The sequence below is a fragment of the Gavialis gangeticus genome, unplaced genomic scaffold, assembly GCF_001723915.1.
Source record: "Gavialis gangeticus isolate Ggan-Ray unplaced genomic scaffold, GavGan_comp1, whole genome shotgun sequence".
NCBI classification, from domain to species: domain Eukaryota; kingdom Metazoa; phylum Chordata; order Crocodylia; family Gavialidae; genus Gavialis; species Gavialis gangeticus.
In genome coordinates this window covers 69,386,299-69,398,814 of record NW_017729031.1, presented here as the reverse complement: position 1 = coordinate 69,398,814, position 12,516 = coordinate 69,386,299, and positions in this window count along the sequence as shown.

The following is a 12,516-nucleotide window of genomic DNA, read 5'->3' as shown; positions in this document are numbered from 1 at the left end:
ACGGGCCTATAATTGCCCAGGTCCTCCCTCCTCCCTTTTTTAAAGATGGGGACAACTTTTGCTATCTTTCAATCATCTGGCACCTGGCCCAAGCACCATGAGCACTTGTAAAGCTGTGCCAAGGGCCCTGCAATAACCCCTGAAGCCACAATAAAAGGGTAACCACCAGAAGGATAGCTGTGAGACTGAGTATTTATTTACCCATTTTTACCATAGAATTTAAAAACTTCTTCAAATGTAATATATTTACTTTCCCAAACCTACTGTGAAATAAAGTAGTACTACTATTTGTAATGTACTGGTGGAGAACTGCTGTTTATGCTTTGCTTTCTGTAATACTTGGCAAAGATCTAGAGTCCTTGAGAAATGTATGAATACATTTATTTAGATTAGATCCAGGTCCATCCAGCTATAAAAGTTGTTGATGTGTTAATAAGGTTACTAATGCAGCAGATCACCAATTCTTCCCTGAAAAGAAAAAACAACTTGTTTTTGCAAGAAACAATTGTTAAGCAATCATCTTCACAAAGATATCTGTCCACCATTGACTTCCTTGAAGATACTAATATGAGAGATTGTTGAGAAGATTGTATCAGAAAAATCCAATGTTGTTTGGAATATACATGTCATTTGAACCTATATTCATTGGTTGAAGACCTTAGTGTAGTTTAGAAACTGTACTGGGGGTACTGGTTTAAGATTTTCCCCTGATGGTGAATCAAGAAATGTGGTTTAAGTCTGTTCACACTTACTACATAGTCTCTCTTTTGGTGGAACTATTCACGTTTTGTGAAATATTTGTGGGACTCCCATCTATGACTGGACCACAGGTATTGATGGCTATATCTTGTACTGGAGGGATCCTGTTGCAAGGAAGGGTGGGGGTCTAGCTCTCTACGTGAAGGAGCAGTACGCTTCCCTACAAGCAGAGATTGGCACCCAAGGAGGATGACTTGAGACCCTTTGGGTTAGAATATGGGGAGAATGTGGTGAAGGGGATATAACTGTAAGAGTCTATTACAGACCTCCTGACCAGAAAGAAGAGCTTGACCATGAATTCACTAGAGAACTGGCAGAGGCTGCATGCTCTCGGTGCATGGTCATCATGGGTGACTTCAATCACCCTGACATCTTATGGGAAGAGCATTCAATCAAATCTGATTGGTTGCGAAGCTTCCTCACTTGCACAGATGAATTCTATTTGACTCAATAAGTCTACAGGTTGACAAGTGGTAAGGCACTGTTGGATCTAGTACTGGCTAAAGGGGATGATCTAGTCAGTGACCTGAGAATCAAAGAGAAGCTTGGTGATAGTGATCACAAGTTGATCACTTTCTCTATCCATCACAAATTTGGCAAATCAGTCAGCAATACAAAAATCCTCAACTTTAGGAAAGCTGACTTTCACAAGCTGAAGAGGTTGGTTGTTGAGGCCCTGAGAGATCATGATCTGACAGGGAGGGGATTCCATAATGAGTGGTCGCTGCTTACGGTTATGATTCTAAGAGCACAAGGGAAGTCCATTCTGACACATAGAAAGGGCTGGGAGACACCCACCTTCCCCCCCGGACACAGCTGGCAAAGCAAATAAAACTCTGGCTTGTATCTACTGACTGCTTGGGTCAAGCAAGACCCAAGAAGTCATCCTCCTGCTTTACTTGGTCTTGGTGAGGACACAGCTGGAGTACTGCATCCAATTCTGGGCTCCATACTTTAGAAAGGATGTGGAGAAGTCTGAGAGAGTTCAAAGAAGAGCCACACACATGATTAGAGGTCAAGAGAATAGGCCTTATGAGGAGAGGCATGGGATTCTTCAGCCTGGAGAAGCAAAGGTTCAGAGATGACTTGGTGGCAGTCTATAAGTATATATGGGGTATGCATCAGGAGCTGGGTGAATGTCTGTTCACCAGGGCACCCCAAGGGAAGGCAAGGTCAAATGGTCACAAACTGCTGGAAGACCATTGCAGACTGGACATAAGGAAAAACTTTACTCTCTGAGTTTCCAGAGTCTGGAATAGACTCCCCCCAGAAGTTATGCAAGCACCTATTCTGGATACCTTTAAGAAATGCCTGGATACTTATCTTTCTGGGGTAATGTGATCCCAGCTGACTCTCTGTTCCTTGGGCAGGGGGCTGGATACAATGATCTTATGAGGTCCCTTCCAGCCCTAATGTCTATGAAGTCTATGAAATCTATTAAATTATTTATTTCAGTGTAAGCAAAAGGAGAATCAGGACTCAGATGTACTGACTCATTAAAATCCATCATTTTCCTTCACCACCACTAATACTTAAATAACATTGTCATCTATGAGGATCTTAGTAAGTGTTGGAGTGATTCAATTGATGCTACCCTTTCTTTAGGACAGATTTAAAGTAGAGTGCTTCTAGAGCTCTGACTGGGTTTGCCTACATGAGAAGCTTTACTGCACAGTAGAACTAATTACTGCACAGTAAACATCTGCATGATCAGACATTTACTATGCAGTAATTGACCCTAATCACTAGTAAATTTGCTACCTGGAAATGCAAGTAGCAAATTTATTTGAGATTAGTAACTGCACAGTAGCATACGTCTAGACCCCTGACTGGGAGCAGTCAGCTCAGCAGCAGGAGGCAAGAGATTCCTTCCTGCCTCCAGAAGCTCCCTGTCCCCATTCTGTAGTTACAGGGCCAAGGTTCGGAGATCCTTCTTTCCCAGTGCCAGCTCTGTAACCGTGGGGCTGGTGATGTGCGAGAAGAATTTCCCAGCCTGGGCCCCTGAGCTAGGCAAGGAACATGGTCTCTAGCCCCTGCCCTGCAATCACAGAGTAGAGACTGGGAACTGTCCCAGTTAGTAAACTGCTCGCAGATCAAAAGCATGTGTAGACACAGCCACTGAGTACAAATAGAAGGAAAAATAAATAGCAAACTGTGCTATTGAAAAAAAAAATGATATCGGGAATACTCTTCATGAAATCATATAGTAAATATCTGTAAATTCACGTTGAGAAAAATTCTGGAGTCCTTGTTTACTTCTGTCTCAGTGCTTAAATATTTAAAACTGCCATCAACTTCATAGAAAGATGGAAGTTTAGGATGAACTTTAGGATAAAGTTACACATAACATATAAAGTCATGCATAACAATATAGAGGTATAATTACTTAAATATATAGAGGTTTTGTGTATTGAAGCTGTTGTCATGAATATGTAGAAGATGTCTGTTTAAGTCCAAGCACTTTGACCCACTTATGTCTAGGCTTGTAATATTAATATGTAGTATTATACTGTGTGGCTCTTGAAGATTATAATTATCCTGGGACAGGTACATAGAATTAGCAGTAAGAGGGCTACTGAATAATTCATTACTTAAAATTTTAGCTGGGGTGGAAAGCGAAATTAATGATCGGTTAGACTATTCCAATCATATACTGAAAACTTTATTGGAATATGCTTAAACACAAACATATTTACAACAATAATTACAATGTTCATGTAGTTTTGGAGCTGAGAGAAGTTGGGTCAGCTGGCCAGGCATTGCCACTTCCTCAGGGATTCATAATGGTCAGAGTTCATCAGAAGTCTTGGATTATCTGATTCCTTGTAGTTATAAAGCTTTTTTATACTTCTGGCTACATGTTGTTAGTCATATATGCCCTTTCATATTTGGTTAACCTAACTCTGCATCCAGTCAGCATCCACTTCCTTGTTTCCTTAAGGTTGCAAAATGCCAACCCTACCTGGAAACCCAATACTTGCTTAACTTGGTCACATGAGCTTGCACCATCATGGCACTATTCTGGCCAAGAGGGGCTTACCAGGCCTACGAACTGCATTACTCCATTGAGCTTCTGTGTCCCTTCTCAAACCTTGCTGACTAACTTAATATCTTCTGTACACTTCTATGGAAAAACAATCATGTTTACCTTATGTTTTATGTTCTGCAGATGATCATTTAGTGGTTGCTAGTAAATTACACTTGTGGGGGGAGAACATGGAAATGATAATATTTTGTTCTAGCCATTAAAGCAAGTATTTCCTTAGCAGTCAACAAAAAAGAATGAGAACTGTACTATGAGTAAGAATTTATGTGAATAATTAAAAGGTGGCATGAAAGTCAAAATGGTTTTCCAGAAACTGATATTAATCTTTTAAAGTCGTAGAAGCCTGTCAAAATTTCAAACTTCTTTATTATTTCATAATCTTTACTTAGTAGTTACTAAAAGTTCAGAAGTTAAGAAACATGGATTTGCTTTGCAAAGCCAAGTAATGAATTTCAAAATTATTAGTCTCTGACCACAAAAGACAGCCCCTGGGGTTATAAAAGCTAGTCCAGGTCTATTGTAAGGCCTAGTGCCTTGGTGAGAATAGTAGTTAGGTAACCTGCTGCTGAAGAGATGTCTTTGAGGTTGGGGGGCTCCCTATAAGCCAGGATTGCCTTGTCCCTGAAGGCTGCCTTGAGATGATCATCCTTTCCCAAGAGAGGTTGAAGATCATTAATGATGTGTCCAAGATGTTCAAGCTGTGGGCTGTCAGTGATGACCAGAGGAATTCTGTTGTCCTTGTCATGCAGATGCTATTTAGGCAGGTCAAAGTAAGGTCTGAATCTGGCTCTGCTGATTCAAGTGGCTACAGTTTTGGCATTGTATTACAAGTATAGGAATACAAGGCCTAGATCCCTAGGCTGTGCATCCTGCTCAGCAGGATCAGAGCAAATACAGTTGTAATGTAGAGCCTGGCTGTAGATGATGGATCTAGTGGTATGCTTAACATGGAATCTCATGGCATGGAATTAGCTATAGCTGTGAGAACCAGATTTTAAAATCACCTCTGCCAGAAACTGTATTATCAGATTATTAAAATTGTAATGTTACAAAAGGTAGAGATTAAATTGCACCCATTTTACATGTACTGTTTAGAGGCCTTTACAGGCAAACCTATAATAATAATAATAATAATAATAATAATAATAATAATAATAAAAAAATGGTGGTGAGGCTCTGAAAAGAAATGCTTTCTGGAGATGCCAACTTTTAGGTTGAAAATATCAATTTTCCAACAGTGAAAAACCATTGTTATATTATTCAGAAGCAGGAAATGCAAGCGGACAATTCACATTCAAATTTTAATACTAAAACATGAACTGTGAAAAACAAATCACAAACTCATAAACCAGGCTGGAAGCCTTTTACAAGCCATGAACCAAAAGAACTGGGTTCCAGTCTAATGTAGGCTGAGTGGTTTCAGTGGCAAGGGACTTTTCCTGTGCCCATGCTGGTTCCAGGCACCTAGCAACTGTGCCTGTGCTGCCACCACTACTTACAGCTCCATGCTCCCCAGCTGCAGCACAGTATCACAGGATCCCTTATCCCCTGTTATTTAGAGAATAAGGAGGCAGCATCAGAATGCTGAAATTTGGTGTGGGCAGCTAAGGTACGGATAGCTGAAGGACAGTATGTAGACAGGGAAAGCTAAAGATAGAGGCTATAGTGCTGTGAGTGATTTCTTAGGAACTAGCTGCATGGCTACTGTCAAAGGTTAGGGATAGACATTACACATATACTGGTTTAAGTCTCTGCCACAGCAGGGACTATAGCCAGCATGTGGTATGCTAGCTGATACTGAGAGGTATCTCTCTGTGTGTCTCTCTCCAATTTCACTGGGATAGGCAGACAGAATAGTGATCGCTTAGGGCTTTTGGAGTTAATCAACAGATCAGCTAGTAAGCAGTTTAAGAAGTTTGAGGTAATGTGGACAGAGGCTATTGTTTTGCTAATTAGGTGATAAAGACTGTTATCAGCCCCTTGGCTGGCTTGTTTTCCTGTCATCCCTGAATGGGATGATGAACAGGACCAAGTGAAGCACCAAAAAGCCCACATTGGCCTCTGAGGGTAGCCTCCCCAATTGCATAGTCATCTAGTTCATCAAGGCAGGGCAGAAAAGGCTGGTAATACCCTGGGAGGCCAGAGTGGGGCAAAACAAGGCAGTTCAGCTTCTAGCGGGTGCTGTAGCCACCCATGAAGGTGCACCCAGGTACAGTGGAGAGGTGTACCTGCAAACTGCTTCCTTCTGCCTCTGTTTCTCTCTGCTTCCGCTCTTCCTCCCCCCTGCAATCCCCACCTCTGGCTATAGCCTGGGCACAGCTGAACTTCCTGGCCTCAATGCAACTCTTCATGAACTGGAAGCTGCACCCATGTTCAGCGGGTTGGGGGGAGAAATAGTAGCAGCTATTCTGCACCTGGTGCAGCTCCCCAAGAGCTGGAAATTGCACGCATGCTGCAATCAGGCAGCTGGCAGAAGTGGCATTGGTATAGGCATACCTTCCCACTGCCAGGTCCCAGGGCTGGCTTAGGCAAACCCCTCTGCTGTTGACCTGCTGCAAAAACTACCTGACCCTCATCAAAACAGAGTTGAGGGAGTAGAAAGAAGTGCTGCAAGCACAGTTGGAAGCTGCTCTTTGAAGTACTCCAACTGAGTGCCTGTTAGAATGAGCAACTATTTAGAATCATTTTGCTAGTTAGGTATGCATGCTGTACAGTGTCAGAGGACTCATGAGTCTCCAGCATCCCACAGTGCTCCACCACAGCCAGGAAACCCCTGTAACCTGATGGAGCTGGGTTATCCCATACTCATTCTCTGCCTAGCTCTCTGCATCTTTCCTCCTAGCTTTGGCAACAAGACATAGGGCCTCCAGTCCCCTGGTTGTAGCAAGTGGGGTTTGCAAAGAACAGAGGCAGGGCAGCAGAAGAACACTTGCTGTCATCAGCTCTGCTGTCACCTCACTCTCCATAACCCTGGGTTACAGGTTCTGCAATGCTACACTGACAGTCTGCTCCACTCACCCCATCCTGTGCTCCAAGGAGCACTTCTGCTGGGGAGCAACATGGAGCTGTATGTCTGTCCAGTAGCAAAACACTTCATTTTTTAAATATTTTCAAACTCATTATGCTTAGAAACATTTCAAATGTTATGTCTGTCCACACTCTGTGAATGTATATGCAGTATTTTGGCTGGAATCTGAAGCAAAGTCCACAGAGGATAAAATAATCCTGGAATCTGGAGTCAAGAATACCGTAAACTCAGATCATAAAACCGAAGACTTAAGGTGAATAAAATGAAATCTTAGGCAAATAAACCAAAACAAAATACTAGGACAGTGGGAGAGGATGTGGGGGTGGGGAGACAAAACGCAGTGGACAAAAAAATTAACAAGAACAATAAAAAAGGTAGAAGTAGTGCAGTCAAACTTTCCCCTCCCTAATTTTTCCGGTACTATTATTAATGATATTGAGTTTAATGGTAGTATTAAAGCTAGAGCTGGGTACAGTGCTCCCACCCCACAAATGTTCAGGATTTCAAATATGTTCTACTCTGGATGAAGTTTTGAATTTTGTAAAAATATATATAAATATATATATGCGGAAATGACACCCATACCAGAATGCTCATTAATCTGTGGGCTACAGCACTCAGAGGTGATAAACTGAGAAGCAGGTCCCAAGTCTCTGTTCTGGGATCAGAGCAGAGTAGCTGAACTATTAGGTCTTTGAGTAACTCAGATGGATCTCCCATTGAGAGAGCTTCCTAATAATTTTTTTTAATTGAAACTGATTTAATAGGTTTCTATGATGAGAGATGGTTTTATTTGAAAATTCCTAACCAGCTCTAATTCCAGTGTGTGCATGTGTGTATTATATATATATATATGACTCTGTAGGCAAACCCTGCTTCTCCTAGTAATGTCCACCATACCTAACTCCTAAAAGCAGTACTTGTTGTACATCACTCCTGTCCCTAGTGAACCAAAATGTTTTACGCTAGTCCTGAAAAATCACCCCAAAATATAGCAGAAGTAAAGAAGTTACCTGATATTTTATAAACACATAAAATAAATTCTGCTGTTGGAAATCCTGTATATCCCTGCTAACTGCATCTTACCTAGAGAAAGCTTCCTTTTCCTGTAAAGAGTGTAAATTATGTCAGCCCCAAGTATTTGCATTTTTATATTGGAATGCTACCATGTGTAGTGCGATAAACTGTTGTAACATTAAACAGTCTGGGCTGTTTTTACCAGGTGCTCTACTAAATTACTCTCATAACCTTTTCAATGCACTCTGGGATCACAATAGTTTGTCTTCTTTTTATTTTGGGTTAGCTTGCTTAAAGGAGCAACAATTTTAACAAAACTAGGAATATATTGGCCAAAGTAAAAAGATTAGTGAGGAATCATACTCCTTGAGTTTTATTTACTGTTTACTTGAAAATGGAGTCTGTCATCAAGCCATTAATCTTTAAAATATCTTTTTTTTTTCACCAACCCCTTTCCAGAAAGACATTTATTGCCTGGAAATGTCAAGGGGTTCTGTATTGTTTTGTTTTGTTTTAAATAAAGCAATGTTTAGGAACTGTTTCTGAAACAAATCTATAGCTAGTTCGGGTAGTATTCTTTCCCATTTATACGTATCATGTTATGTTATGTTGTTGGATATTATATTCCTGATGTCATAAACCTCTTTGTGGGGCACTTCCAGAGCTCCAGATTTCTCCCTGCCATCCTGCTGCTTCTTCCAAGAAACAAACCAAGGGTTTCACTGAGATAACTCTTTATCCCTGGAAGCCTCAACTCCATTGCCCTTATACCAGACTGCATAGCTGCAGCTCATGGTGCTTTATATAAAGCGCCATGAATTAGAGCCTGCTGCCCCACAACCCATCAGTTTTCCTATTGGGTTGTGGGGGCAATCAAACCTACTTATACGAGCCCTGGCCATCAGGTGGGGGCCCTCCAGCAGCCTCTGAGGAGGCTGTTAAACTGCCCTCACCAGCCCTGCACCTCCCACCCCAGCTCTGGGACTGTCAATGGAGGGTGTTGGAGCAGCACAAAACTTCCAGCTGGGCTTTTCAGTGACTAGAGTTGCAGGGGAGGTGTGGGATGGAACAGCCCCCTCACTTTGCGGGCCCAGCCCAGTTTCCCCAAATACACCAACTGGGGTAACTGGGAGGGGTGGGGCACAAGGTGAAGGGGCTCTGTTCCACCCACCCCTCAACCTCCAGATCCAACCCACCAAAATACAGGCAGCAGTTCTGTGCTGCTCCCACCCTGTCCCTTCCCTCATTTGCTTACAGCCCTGGAGATGGGGCTAGGTTGATGCTTGCTGGTGTAAGGACTAGCCCAGCTTTGCAAAGTGGGAAAAATTAACCCTTGCAAGAACACAAATTCCTTACAGCATACTGCTTTAGAATACCTTAATCTAATATCTGATTTGATGAGGGTTAATTTTTTGCATGATCAGCCATTTTGAAAGCACTCTGTAGGTGTGCACGTGTGTTATGTCCTGGTTGTAGAGCACTTTCAGGGACCCAATCAACTGAAAAATATAACTTGTGTAATCACCTTTAGTTTCTGCTTGGGTTGTGAAAGAATTTTAGGTCCCTTTGCCATAGAATGGGCTAACTTGGAATATCGCCCACCCTGAGATCACCCTTTATCACAAGTATTCAATAAAAAGACAAAACAACAAATGATTTATTATATAGAAGAAAAGAATCATGCAAGAAAAACTGACCATACAATTTGAAGAAAAGACAACAAACACAATAAAAAGACAAGCAAAGTTTCTTACCCAGCTACAACCCTTAAGAGTCCTGCTAGTATTCCCAGAAATCAGCCTTCCTGGTGATCCTGCCAGCCTGACTGCTGAGGACTTAGACTCCTCCATGCCTGGAATAATCCTAAAAACATGACTATTTCACAGACATCTTCAAGACAACATTCCTGCCACCCTAGCATTGTCCTAATTGCTGATGAGTCTAAGAATCCTCCAGAGATTTTTCCTTCCTGAAAAATCTGGAGCTCCTCTGGCTAATGCCCCATTTCTCTGAGATGTCTTTACTATTGTGGAGTTGGTTCCCCCTCCCCCTGTTAATTTCAGTCAGACAATACCTTGGCTGCCCATCCCAACAATAGTCCATTCTGCATGTGTTTGGGAGCAGCAATTGGTCTTGCCTTTGTCACACAATGGCAAGAAATGATACACAAATGGATTAGCATTGTGTCAATGTAAAATTTTAGATTTGTGTGCTGCCAATACAGAACAGTCAATTCTGACATGTGCAGACAACCTAGGCCGCATGTCCCCTACTCGACCCCTGGGCCTGTCAGTCATCTGTGACCTACTTTTCAGCTTCGCACATGCTCAGTCGCCCACAAACCCTGATCAGGCACATGCTCAGTCTTTCTGCAGCATGACATAATCAGACTAGAAATTTCTTTGCAGGGTAAGATCTGATTGGCCACTAAATTCTTATAAAAGACCCATGAGCCCCCCACCGGGGTGTGGGTGGTGGCGTTTGTTGGTCTTGTGAGTGAGGGAGAGCTGCTTGATCTGTCAGCAGAGGCTGCTATCAGCAGGGACTGTGTGACAGAGAGAGATTGGGATTTCGATCCCGGGTCCTCTCCTCATAACCTAGTACTCGTGTTGATTCTTCTGGCTTGTGACTGATCTCAGCACCGGTTACTGACTACGATTTGGATCACCCCTACTCACCCTGACTACGGTTTTGGCTTCTTCCACCTGGCACTTGACCTCAGCATGGCTATTTGACCATCCGTTTGTCCACTTGGACTGGCGTCACGACTCGTTCTTCGTTCACCTCATTACAGTTTCACTGTTCATTTGTTCCTTTAATGAGCCGTTGGCCAGCCCTGGGACTATTAAGTTGAGCAGCTGCCCCTAGCCCTCCAGGGTTAGAAAGCAAGGGCTCACTTAAGAACCCCGTGGGCCAACGGACCCCTTTGTTGTTTGTATTTGCTGTAACTGAAGAAAGCAACACTACCTACACCACTAAGCGTAAGTCTAATAAATCATCTTTGTTCTGAAACCATACGCTTCCGCGCCTCAGACCTCCACGCCAATAATCCCGCCTGTTTCGTTCTGAGCCACCGCCCGGCCCACTGTGACCTTGGGGCCTTCACTTGGTTCCAACACATTGTAACGCTGGTAACACAGTGGCACAAATGCTACACAATTGGGAGTAGCAGTTTTGCCTACTTCCATTTCCTTACATATACGTTCCTCAGTTCTTGTGATTACACCATGTCCAAAATCATAAAGATACATAACTACCAGCCTAACATAATCCATACAGTAATAAATGCAACATAGAGGAATATAGCATAAGGTGGCTTTGCAATGAGACACACATACCACATCAGTAAAACAAAGTCAAGAAAATGTGCATGATGTGTCACGATCACCTCAAAATATAGTGGAGTGTGTGACCTGTAATACTAATTCTGGGCAGATTATATACCTTAAGCATGCTTACAGTGTTCAGTTACAGGCTAAATGTCAGAAGTAACCCCCAAACAGGAAATTTATCAGAAGAAAGGCATGAGAATTCTAAACTGGTGGTATCCAAATAAACAAAGCAAAATAATGCTCTGTGAAACTCTGTTTTAGGTAAACTTTCTAGCTCTGGAGTTTACCTTACAAAACATAAAAAAACATGTTTAGTGCATCTTAATTTAATTAAAATGTAATTTTGTCCAGGAATAATTCTGGACAAATTTTATGTTGTAATGTGTATAAATGGTGCTACCATGTTGATGAAAGGAAGGCAGAAATGATGAAAGCTATATTGAGGAAAGTGGTGAAAGTTAGTGAAGGAACTTTCACTACTGCATCATATTCAATCAAACGAGAGAGGTTGGAGAAAATAATAAATCTCTCCATAAAATGTGCCTTGTTTGTGGATCCCATCAAGAAGTTTCAGAACTGGTGATGCTAAGTCTGAAATTGGATGGATTGATCATAAAACTGACATCCTTACACAAAAGACCTGCAGAGGAAATTATGGAGGTCTTTAAGACAAGGCTAGACAATCACCTTGCTGGGGTGATTTGACTCCAGTACTCTTTTCTGCCATGGCAGGGTGTCAGACTTGATGATCTGCTCATGTCCCTCCCAACCCTACTAACTATGAAACTAGGACAACTTCATGCAAGTAGTATTAAATACCAACATCTCCTATACATTTCACTTAGAGTTGTTGATCAGTTCATTATCTCTGAAAATCAGGAAGTGACTACCTTAACTTTTTACATGTTTGATGTGTCCCATCTCTGAAAACTTCCATTTACTTTAGGGGTGCCACTGTCTACAGTGTCAACAATACTTGTGTATTTGAGATCTGAGGTGTTTTGCCAGTTGGGTTCTTATCTAGACTGTGGTGTGTGACATAAGTTAACCCTTGGGGAAAGGAGATGTATTCAGTGATGGTTCTTGGGATAAGGGTTGTATATTAGCCTATTTGCTGTTCACTGCATTAGCAAATTAAGCCTGTACAAATTTTTCTGTTCTTTTGTCATTTTAAATAATAGACCTCAAGCTGCTCTACTTACCTCCCATGTTCTCTTCTTTACCTTCTGTATTTTTACTTTACTGTGTAGTATTTTCATTAGCTTGTATGAAGGCACCAGATTCTTATGGAGGCTGCCGATCTACCCCATAAAGCCCTACTCGAAAGTCAAGGT